Below are 11,619 nucleotides of genomic sequence, written 5' to 3' on the forward strand. Positions count from 1 at the left end.
GAATGTTTACAGAGACTCCAGATGTATAAACTGGATTTTTTATATCACTTTATTAAATAAAGGGCAAAGTGCCAACAAATGCACAATGCAGTTATTCATTAGTCGCTGATAAAAAAAGAGCTGGAATGTTTTTTTAGTGCAATGCCATTCATTTCCTTTTAGAAAGTTTCTCACGCTTCTTGCTGCCAGGGAAATATATATACTATAATATAAAACTTATTCTATAATATAAAACTCATGCACAGTCATATTAAAGGCAGATTTTTATCCCTGACCTTTCACCTCACTGAACAAATTTTTATTAATTTGATCCACAGAACCCATTTAAACCTGTTCAGTTCACCCTCATAAAAAATAATGAGTTTTTAAATGGTTCTCTGTCAGGAGGTATGGTTCTAGGAGGAACCTTTAACATCCATGGAAAAGGGTTCTTTAGACTTCTTTAGTGTTCTTTATGGCACTAAGCAAAAAGGTTTTCTTTTAAGACCGCTTTAGTGAAAGGTTCTTTGAAGAACTGAAAATGGTTCCTCTATAGTATCACTGAAAAATCCCCTTTTTTGGGCTCTTTTGCCGTCTTTCTACACAAGAGTGGAAAGGGTGTGAATCGTGAGAACAGACCGAAATCTAGCTGGAGTTAACCTAATAATGAAATCCTCTGAACAGCCTCACAGAGCTGTTCCAATGAGTCAGTGTGTCTTAATTTAGAGATTAAACCTCACACAATGAGCCACTAAACCCCGTCCCTCGATTTAATAATATCAATCTGCAATCTCAATAGGAAATCAGTCTGCACTTTCGGTTATTGTAGACACCGTAATTACCCACGCATTATTTATGGCAGGTCTGTACAGACGAGGGTGTTCACTGATCAGACGACTGTAGAGCTCGTGTCTCATTTCTCCTTTTCGCTTCCTGTTCGTTTGGGCAGTGAAGAGTGTAGAGAAGAAATAAGAGAAGAAAACTGAAGAAAGAGAAGAAAATCTGTCTGTCCTGATAGAGAGGATATACGCTGTGATTCGATTTGTCTGATAAAGAGAGCAGAAAGAATTTGACTGGATTTTTGTCATTTTGTTATTACAGGCTTCCAGAAAAGGAAGTTGTCATGTTTTCTCACTGTCTATAATATTAGTATTTTGGGGGTTATTTATTCATTTCATTTCATTTCATTTCATTTCATTTTTTTTTTTTTGGATAGTTTTGGTGTGTTTACATTTTTTAATTATAAAATCTGGCTAATAAATTATAAAATAAAAATAGGAATATTGTTTAATAACTTATTTTGTATGTAATACATTTTCTGTTCTTCCTACAATAAAAAATATTGAAATGAAAATATATTTTTTAAAGAAAAGTCTTCTTATGAGGCATGGAATGGCGACTGTAGAACATTTTCTACTTTACTGTAGAACTGAACCATTACACAATAAAGAAACCTCAACTCGGGATAAAGAGTGAACCAGGGGCTTGTTCTGATCGTTACATCATATACAGTGTGACAGGAAACGAGGAGACAGTAACAACACACAGAGTGTGTACAGTACTGTAGGGTTACAGAGTGTATACAGTACTGTAGGGTTACAGAGTGTATACAGTACTGTAGGGTTACAGAGTGTATACAGTACTGTAGGGTTACAGAGTGTGTACAGTACTGTAGGGTTACAGAGTGTGTATACAGTACTGTAGGGTTACAGAGTGTGTATACAGTACTGTAGGGTTACAGAGTGTATACAGTACTGTAGGGTTACAGAGTGTGTATACAGTACTGTAGGGATACAGAGTGTGTATACAGTACTGTAGGGTTACAGAGTGTATACAGTACTGTAGGGTTACAGAGTGTATACAGTACTGTAGGGTTACAGAGTGTGTATACAGTACTGTAGGGTTACAGAGTGTATACAGTACTGTAGGGTTACAGAGTGTATACAGTACTGTAGGGTTACAGAGTGTGTATACAGTACTGTAGGGTTACAGAGTGTATACAGTACTGTAGGGTTACAGAGTGTGTATACAGTACTGTAGGGTTACAGAGTGTATACAGTACTGTAGGGTTACAGAGTGTATACAGTACTGTAGGGTTACAGAGTGTGTACAGTACTGTAGGGTTACAGAGTGTGTATACAGTACTGTAGGGTTACAGAGTGTATACAGTACTGTAGGGTTACAGAGTGTGTACAGTACTGTAGGGTTACAGAGTGTGTATACAGTACTGTAGGGTTACAGAGTGTATACAGTACTGTAGGGTTACAGAGTGTGTATACAGTACTGTAGGGTTACAGAGTGTATACAGTACTGTAGGGTTACAGAGTGTGTACAGTACTGTAGGGTTACAGAGTGTGTACAGTACTGTAGGGTTACAGAGTGTATACAGTACTGTAGGGTTACAGAGTGTATACAGTACTGTAGGGTTACAGAGTGTGTATACAGTACTGTAGGGTTACAGAGTGTATACAGTACTGTAGGGTTACAGTGTGTACAGTACTGTAGGGTTACAGAGTGTATACAGTACTGTAGGGTTACAGAGTGTGTATACAGTACTGTAGGGTTACAGAGTGTATACAGTACTGTAGGGTTACAGAGTGTGTATACAGTACTGTAGGGTTACAGAGTGTGTATACAGTACTGTAGGGTTACAGAGTGTATACAGTACTGTGGGGTTACAGAGTGTATACAGTACTTTAGGGTTACAGAGTGTATACAGTACTGTAGGGTTACAGAGTGTGTATACAGTACTGTAGGGTTACAGAGTGTGTACAGTACTGTAGGGTTACAGAGTGTATACAGTACTGTAGGGTTACAGAGTGTGTATACAGTACTGTAGGGTTACAGAGTGTGTATACAGTACTGTAGGGTTACAGAGTGTATACAGTACTGTAGGGTTACAGAGTGTGTACAGTACTGTAGGGTTACAGTGTGTACAGTACTGTAGGGTTACAGAGTGTGTATACAGTACTGTAGGGATACAGAGTGTGTAAACAGTACTGTAGGGTTACAGAGTGTATACAGTACTGTAGGGTTACAGAGTGTGTATACAGTACTGTAGGGTTACAGAGTGTATACAGTACTGTAGGGTTACAGAGTGTATACAGTACTGTAGGGTTACAGAGTGTGTATACAGTACTGTAGGGTTACAGAGTGTATACAGTACTGTAGGGTTACAGAGTGTATACAGTACTGTAGGGTTACAGAGTGTGTATACAGTACTGTAGGGTTACAGAGTGTGTGTACAGTACTGTAGGGTTACAGAGTGTGTATACAGTACTGTAGGGTTACAGAGTGTATACAGTACTGTAGGGTTACAGAGTGTGTACAGTACTGTAGGGTTACAGAGTGTGTATACAGTACTGTAGGGTTACAGAGTGTATACAGTACTGTAGGGTTACAGAGTGTGTATACAGTACTGTAGGGTTACAGAGTGTATACAGTACTGTAGGGTTACAGTGTGTACAGTACTGTAGGGTTACAGAGTGTGTACAGTACTGTAGGGTTACAGAGTGTATACAGTACTGTAGGGTTACAGAGTGTATACAGTACTGTAGGGTTACAGAGTGTGTATACAGTACTGTAGGGTTACAGAGTGTATACAGTACTGTAGGGTTACAGTGTGTACAGTACTGTAGGGTTACAGAGTGTATACAGTACTGTAGGGTTACAGAGTGTGTATACAGTACTGTAGGGTTACAGAGTGTATACAGTACTGTAGGGTTACAGAGTGTGTATACAGTACTGTAGGGTTACAGAGTGTGTATACAGTACTGTAGGGTTACAGAGTGTATACAGTACTGTGGGGTTACAGAGTGTATACAGTACTGTAGGGTTACAGAGTGTATACAGTACTGTAGGGTTACAGAGTGTGTATACAGTACTGTAGGGTTACAGAGTGTGTACAGTACTGTAGGGTTACAGAGTGTATACAGTACTGTAGGGTTACAGAGTGTGTATACAGTACTGTAGGGTTACAGAGTGTGTATACAGTACTGTAGGGTTACAGAGTGTGTACAGTACTGTAGGGTTACAGAGTGTGTATACAGTACTGTAGGGTTACAGAGTGTATACAGTACTGTAGGGTTACAGAGTGTATACAGTACTGTAGGGTTACAGAGTGTGTATACAGTACTGTAGGGTTACAGAGTGTGTATACAGTACTGTAGGGTTACAGAGTGTGTATACAGTACTGTAGGGTTACAGAGTGTATACAGTACTGTAGGGTTACAGAGTGTGTATACAGTACTGTAGGGTTACAGAGTGTGTACAGTACTGTAGGGTTACAGAGTGTATACAGTACTGTAGGGTTACAGAGTGTGTATACAGTACTGTAGGGTTACAGAGTGTATACAGTACTGTAGGGTTACAGAGTGTATACAGTACTGTAGGGTTACAGAGTGTATACAGTACTGTAGGGTTACAGAGTGTGTACAGTACTGTAGGGTTACAGAGTGTGTATACAGTACTGTAGGGTTACAGAGTGTATACAGTACTGTAGGGTTACAGAGTGTGTACAGTACTGTAGGGTTACAGAGTGTATACAGTACTGTAGGGTTACAGAGTGTGTATACAGTACTGTAGGGTTACAGAGTGTGTATACAGTACTGTAGGGTTACAGAGTGTATACAGTACTGTAGGGTTACAGAGTGTGTACAGTACTGTAGGGTTACAGAGTGTGTATACAGTACTGTAGGGTTACAGAGTGTGTATACAGTACTGTAGGGTTACAGAGTGTGTACAGTACTGTAGGGTTACAGAGTGTATACAGTACTGTAGGGTTACAGAGTGTGTATACAGTACTGTAGGGTTACAGAGTGTATACAGTACTGTAGGGTTACAGAGTGTATACAGTACTGTAGGGTTACAGAGTGTGTATACAGTACTGTAGGGTTACAGAGTGTGTATACAGTACTGTAGGGTTACAGAGTGTATACAGTACTGTAGGGTTACAGAGTGTATACAGTACTGTAGGGTTACAGAGTGTGTATACAGTACTGTAGGGTTACAGAGTGTATACAGTACTGTAGGGTTACAGAGTGTGTATACAGTACTGTAGGGTTACAGAGTGTATACAGTACTGTAGGGTTACAGAGTGTGTATACAGTACTGTAGGGTTACAGAGTGTATACAGTACTGTAGGGTTACAGAGTGTGTATACAGTACTGTAGGGTTACAGAGTGTATACAGTACTGTAGGGTTACAGAGTGTGTATACAGTACTGTAGGGTTACAGAGTGTGTATACAGTACTGTAGGGTTACAGAGTGTATACAGTACTGTAGGGTTACAGAGTGTGTATACAGTACTGTAGGGTTACAGAGTGTGTATACAGTACTGTAGGGTTACAGAGTGTATACAGTACTGTAGGGTTACAGAGTGTGTATACAGTACTGTAGGGTTACAGAGTGTATACAGTACTGTAGGGTTACAGAGTGTGTATACAGTACTGTAGGGTTACAGAGTGTATACAGTACTGTAGGGTTACAGAGTGTGTATACAGTACTGTAGGGTTACAGAGTGTGTACAGTACTGTAGGGTTACAGAGTGTGTACAGTACTGTAGGGTTACAGAGTGTATACAGTACTGTAGGGTTACAGAGTGTATACAGTACTGTAGGGTTACAGAGTGTATACAGTACTGTAGGGTTACAGAGTGTGTATACAGTACTGTAGGGTTACAGAGTGTGTATACAGTACTGTAGGGTTACAGAGTGTATACAGTACTGTAGGGTTACAGAGTGTGTACAGTACTGTAGGGTTACAGAGTGTGTATACAGTACTGTAGGGTTACAGAGTGTGTATACAGTACTGTAGGGTTACAGAGTGTATACAGTACTGTAGGGTTACAGAGTGTATACAGTACTGTAGGGTTACAGAGTGTGTACAGTACTGTAGGGTTACAGAGTGTATACAGTACTGTAGGGTTACAGAGTGTATACAGTACTGTAGGGTTACAGAGTGTATACAGTACTGTAGGGTTACAGAGTGTGTATACAGTACTGTAGGGTTACAGAGTGTGTATACAGTACTGTAGGGTTACAGAGTGTGTATACAGTACTGTAGGGTTACAGAGTGTATACAGTACTGTAGGGTTACAGAGTGTGTACAGTACTGTAGGGTTACAGAGTGTGTATACAGTACTGTAGGGTTACAGAGTGTGTATACAGTACTGTAGGGTTACAGAGTGTATACAGTACTGTAGGGTTACAGAGTGTATACAGTACTGTAGGGTTACAGAGTGTGTATACAGTACTGTAGGGTTACAGAGTGTATACAGTACTGTAGGGTTACAGAGTGTGTATACAGTACTGTAGGGTTACAGAGTGTGTATACAGTACTGTAGGGTTACAGAGTGTATACAGTACTGTAGGGTTACAGAGTGTGTATACAGTACTGTAGGGTTACAGAGTGTATACAGTACTGTAGGGTTACAGAGTGTGTACAGTACTGTAGGGTTACAGAGTGTATACAGTACTGTAGGGTTACAGAGTGTGTATACAGTACTGTAGGGTTACAGAGTGTGTATACAGTACTGTAGGGTTACAGAGTGTATACAGTACTGTAGGGTTACAGAGTGTGTATACAGTACTGTAGGGTTACAGAGTGTATACAGTACTGTAGGGTTACAGAGTGTGTATACAGTACTGTAGGGTTACAGAGTGTATACAGTACTGTAGGGTTACAGAGTGTGTACAGTACTGTAGGGTTACAGAGTGTATACAGTACTGTAGGGTTACAGAGTGTATACAGTACTGTAGGGTTACAGAGTGTGTATACAGTACTGTAGGGTTACAGAGTGTGTATACAGTACTGTAGGGTTACAGAGTGTATACAGTACTGTAGGGTTACAGAGTGTGTATACAGTACTGTAGGGTTACAGAGTGTGTACAGTACTGTAGGGTTACAGAGTGTATACAGTACTGTAGGGTTACAGAGTGTATACAGTACTGTAGGGTTACAGAGTGTGTATACAGTACTGTAGGGTTACAGAGTGTATACAGTACTGTAGGGTTACAGAGTGTATACAGTACTGTAGGGTTACAGAGTGTGTATACAGTACTGTAGGGTTACAGAGTGTATACAGTACTGTAGGGTTACAGAGTGTATACAGTACTGTAGGGTTACAGAGTGTATACAGTACTGTAGGGTTACAGAGTGTATACAGTACTGTAGGGTTACAGAGTGTATACAGTACTGTAGGGTTACAGAGTGTGTATACAGTACTGTAGGGTTACAGAGTGTGTATACAGTACTGTAGGGTTACAGTGTGTACAGTACTGTAGGGTTACAGAGTGTGTATACAGTACTGTAGGGTTACAGAGTGTGTATACAGTACTGTAGGGTTACAGAGTGTGTATACAGTACTGTAGGGTTACAGAGTGTGTATACAGTACTGTAGGGTTACAGAGTGTGTATACAGTACTGTAGGGTTACAGAGTGTATACAGTACTGTAGGGTTACAGAGTGTATACAGTACTGTAGGGTTACAGTGTGTACAGTACTGTAGGGTTACAGAGTGTATACAGTACTGTAGGGTTACAGAGTGTGTATACAGTACTGTAGGGTTACAGAGTGTGTATACAGTACTGTAGGGTTACAGAGTGTATACAGTACTGTAGGGTTACAGAGTGTATACAGTACTGTAGGGTTACAGAGTGTGTATACAGTACTGTAGGGTTACAGAGTGTGTATACAGTACTGTAGGGTTACAGAGTGTATACAGTACTGTAGGGTTACAGAGTGTGTATACAGTACTGTAGGGTTACAGAGTGTATACAGTACTGTAGGGTTACAGAGTGTATACAGTACTGTAGGGTTACAGAGTGTGTATACAGTACTGTAGGGTTACAGAGTGTATACAGTACTGTAGGGTTACAGAGTGTATACAGTACTGTAGGGTTACAGAGTGTATACAGTACTGTAGGGTTACAGAGTGTGTATACAGTACTGTAGGGTTACAGAGTGTGTATACAGTACTGTAGGGTTACAGAGTGTGTATACAGTACTGTAGGGTTACAGAGTGTGTATACAGTACTGTAGGGTTACAGAGTGTGTATACAGTACTGTAGGGTTACAGAGTGTATACAGTACTGTAGGGTTACAGAGTGTGTACAGTACTGTAGGGTTACAGAGTGTGTATACAGTACTGTAGGGTTACAGAGTGTGTACAGTACTGTAGGGTTACAGAGTGTGTATACAGTACTGTAGGGTTACAGAGTGTGTACAGTACTGTAGGGTTACAGAGTGTATACAGTACTGTAGGGTTACAGAGTGTGTATACAGTACTGTAGGGTTACAGAGTGTGTATACAGTACTGTAGGGTTACAGAGTGTGTATACAGTACTGTAGGGTTACAGAGTGTGTATACAGTACTGTAGGGTTACAGAGTGTGTATACAGTACTGTAGGGTTACAGAGTGTGTATACAGTACTGTAGGGTTACAGAGTGTGTACAGTACTGTAGGGTTACAGAGTGTGTATACAGTACTGTAGGGTTACAGAGTGTGTATACAGTACTGTAGGGTTACAGAGTGTGTATACAGTACTGTAGGGTTACAGAGTGTGTATACAGTACTGTAGGGTTACAGAGTGTGTACAGTACTGTAGGGTTACAGAGTGTGTATACAGTACTGTAGGGTTACAGAGTGTGTATACAGTACTGTAGGGTTACAGAGTGTGTATACAGTACTGTAGGGTTACAGTGTGTACAGTACTGTAGGGTTACAGAGTGTATACAGTACTGTAGGGTTACAGAGTGTATACAGTACTGTAGGGTTACAGAGTGTGTACAGTACTGTAGGGTTACAGAGTGTATACAGTACTGTAGGGTTACAGAGTGTATACAGTACTGTAGGGTTACAGAGTGTATACAGTACTGTAGGGTTACAGAGTGTATACAGTACTGTAGGGTTACAGAGTGTATACAGTACTGTAGGGTTACAGAGTGTATACAGTACTGTAGGGTTACAGAGTGTATACAGTACTGTAGGGTTACAGTGTGTACAGTACTGTAGGGTTACAGAGTGTGTATACAGTACTGTAGGGTTACAGAGTGTGTATACAGTACTGTAGGGTTACAGTGTGTACAGTACTGTAGGGTTACAGAGTGTGTATACAGTACTGTAGGGTTACAGAGTGTGTATACAGTACTGTAGGGTTACAGAGTGTGTATACAGTACTGTAGGGTTACAGAGTGTGTATACAGTACTGTAGGGTTACAGAGTGTGTATACAGTACTGTAGGGTTACAGAGTGTATACAGTACTGTAGGGTTACAGAGTGTATACAGTACTGTAGGGTTACAGTGTGTACAGTACTGTAGGGTTACAGAGTGTATACAGTACTGTAGGGTTACAGAGTGTGTATACAGTACTGTAGGGTTACAGAGTGTGTATACAGTACTGTAGGGTTACAGAGTGTATACAGTACTGTAGGGTTACAGTGTGTACAGTACTGTAGGGTTACAGAGTGTGTATACAGTACTGTAGGGTTACAGAGTGTGTGTACAGTACTGTAGGGTTACAGAGAGTGTATACAGTACTGTAGGGTTACAGAGTGTGTATACAGTACTGTAGGGTTACAGAGTGTATACAGTACTGTAGGGTTACAGAGTGTGTATACAGTACTGTAGGGTTACAGAGTGTGTATACAGTACTGTAGGGTTACAGAGTGTATACAGTACTGTAGGGTTACAGAGTGTATACAGTACTGTAGGGTTACAGAGTGTGTACAGTACTGTAGGGTTACAGAGTGTGTATACAGTACTGTAGGGTTACAGAGTGTGTATACAGTACTGTAGGGTTACAGAGTGTGTACAGTACTGTAGGGTTACAGAGTGTGTATACAGTACTGTAGGGTTACAGAGTGTGTACAGTACTGTAGGGTTACAGAGTGTGTATACAGTACTGTAGGGTTACAGAGTGTGTACAGTACTGTAGGGTTACAGAGTGTGTATACAGTACTGTAGGGTTACAGAGTGTGTACAGTACTGTAGGGTTACAGAGTGTGTATACAGTACTGTAGGGTTACAGAGTGTGTACAGTACTGTAGGGTTACAGAGTGTATACAGTACTGTAGGGTTACAGAGTGTGTATACAGTACTGTAGGGTTACAGAGTGTGTATACAGTACTGTAGGGTTACAGAGTGTGTATACAGTACTGTAGGGTTACAGAGTGTGTATACAGTACTGTAGGGTTACAGAGTGTGTATACAGTACTGTAGGGTTACAGAGTGTGTATACAGTACTGTAGGGTTACAGAGTGTATACAGTACTGTAGGGTTACAGAGTGTGTATACAGTACTGTAGGGTTACAGAGTGTGTATACAGTACTGTAGGGTTACAGAGTGTGTATACAGTACTGTAGGGTTACAGAGTGTGTATACAGTACTGTAGGGTTACAGAGTGTGTACAGTACTGTAGGGTTACAGAGTGTATACAGTACTGTAGGGTTACAGAGTGTGTATACAGTACTGTAGGGTTACAGAGTGTATATACAGTACTGTAGGGTTACAGTGTGTACAGTACTGTAGGGTTACAGAGTGTATACAGTACTGTAGGGTTACAGAGTGTGTATACAGTACTGTAGGGTTACAGTGTGTACAGTACTGTAGGGTTACAGAGTGTATACAGTACTGTAGGGTTACAGAGTGTGTATACAGTACTGTAGGGTTACAGTGTGTACAGTACTGTAGGGTTATCATGGTTCCACATGTTCCTGTCGTTATAATATGTTCAGAGATTTAACTTCAGGATGAATCAAGATATCATATTCTATCGTATCGTATTATATCACATCATATCGTATCGTATTGTATTATATCGTATCGTATTGTTTCATATTGTATCATATCATGTCATATCGTATCATATCGTATTATATCATATCGTATTGTTTCATATTGTATCATATCACGTCATATCGTATCGTATCGTATTATATCATATCCTATCATATCGTATTGTTTCATATTGTATCATATCACGTCATATCGTATCGTATCGTATTATATCATATCGTATCATATCGTATTGTTTCATATTGTATCATATCACGTCATATCGTATCGTATTATATCATATCGTATCATATCGTATTGTTTCATATCACATCATATCGTATCATAACGTATCATATCATGATGTATCGTATCATATCGTATCGTATCGTATTACGTCATATCGTATTATATCATATTGTATCGTATCATATCGTATTGTTTCATAATGTATCACATCGTATCATATCATATTGTATCGTATTGTATTGTATCGTATCATATAGTATTGTTTCATATCACATCATATCGTATCATAATGTATTGTATCATAACGTATCGTATCATATCATATCATATCATATTGCATTGTATCGTATCGTTTAATATCGGATCATATCATATCATATTGTATCGTATCGTATCCTACCGTACCATATCGTATTGTATCGTATTGTTTTATTTCATATCATATCATATCATATCATATCATATCATATCATATCATATCATATCATATCATATCATATTGTGTCATATCACATCGTATCGTATCGTACCGTACCATATCGTAACATATCATATCGTAACATATCATATCGTATCATATCACGTCATATCGTATCATATCACGTCATATCGTATC

The sequence above is a fragment of the Hemibagrus wyckioides genome, linkage group LG24 (assembly GCF_019097595.1).
Source record: "Hemibagrus wyckioides isolate EC202008001 linkage group LG24, SWU_Hwy_1.0, whole genome shotgun sequence".
In the NCBI taxonomy this organism is placed as follows: Eukaryota; Metazoa; Chordata; class Actinopteri; order Siluriformes; family Bagridae; genus Hemibagrus; species Hemibagrus wyckioides.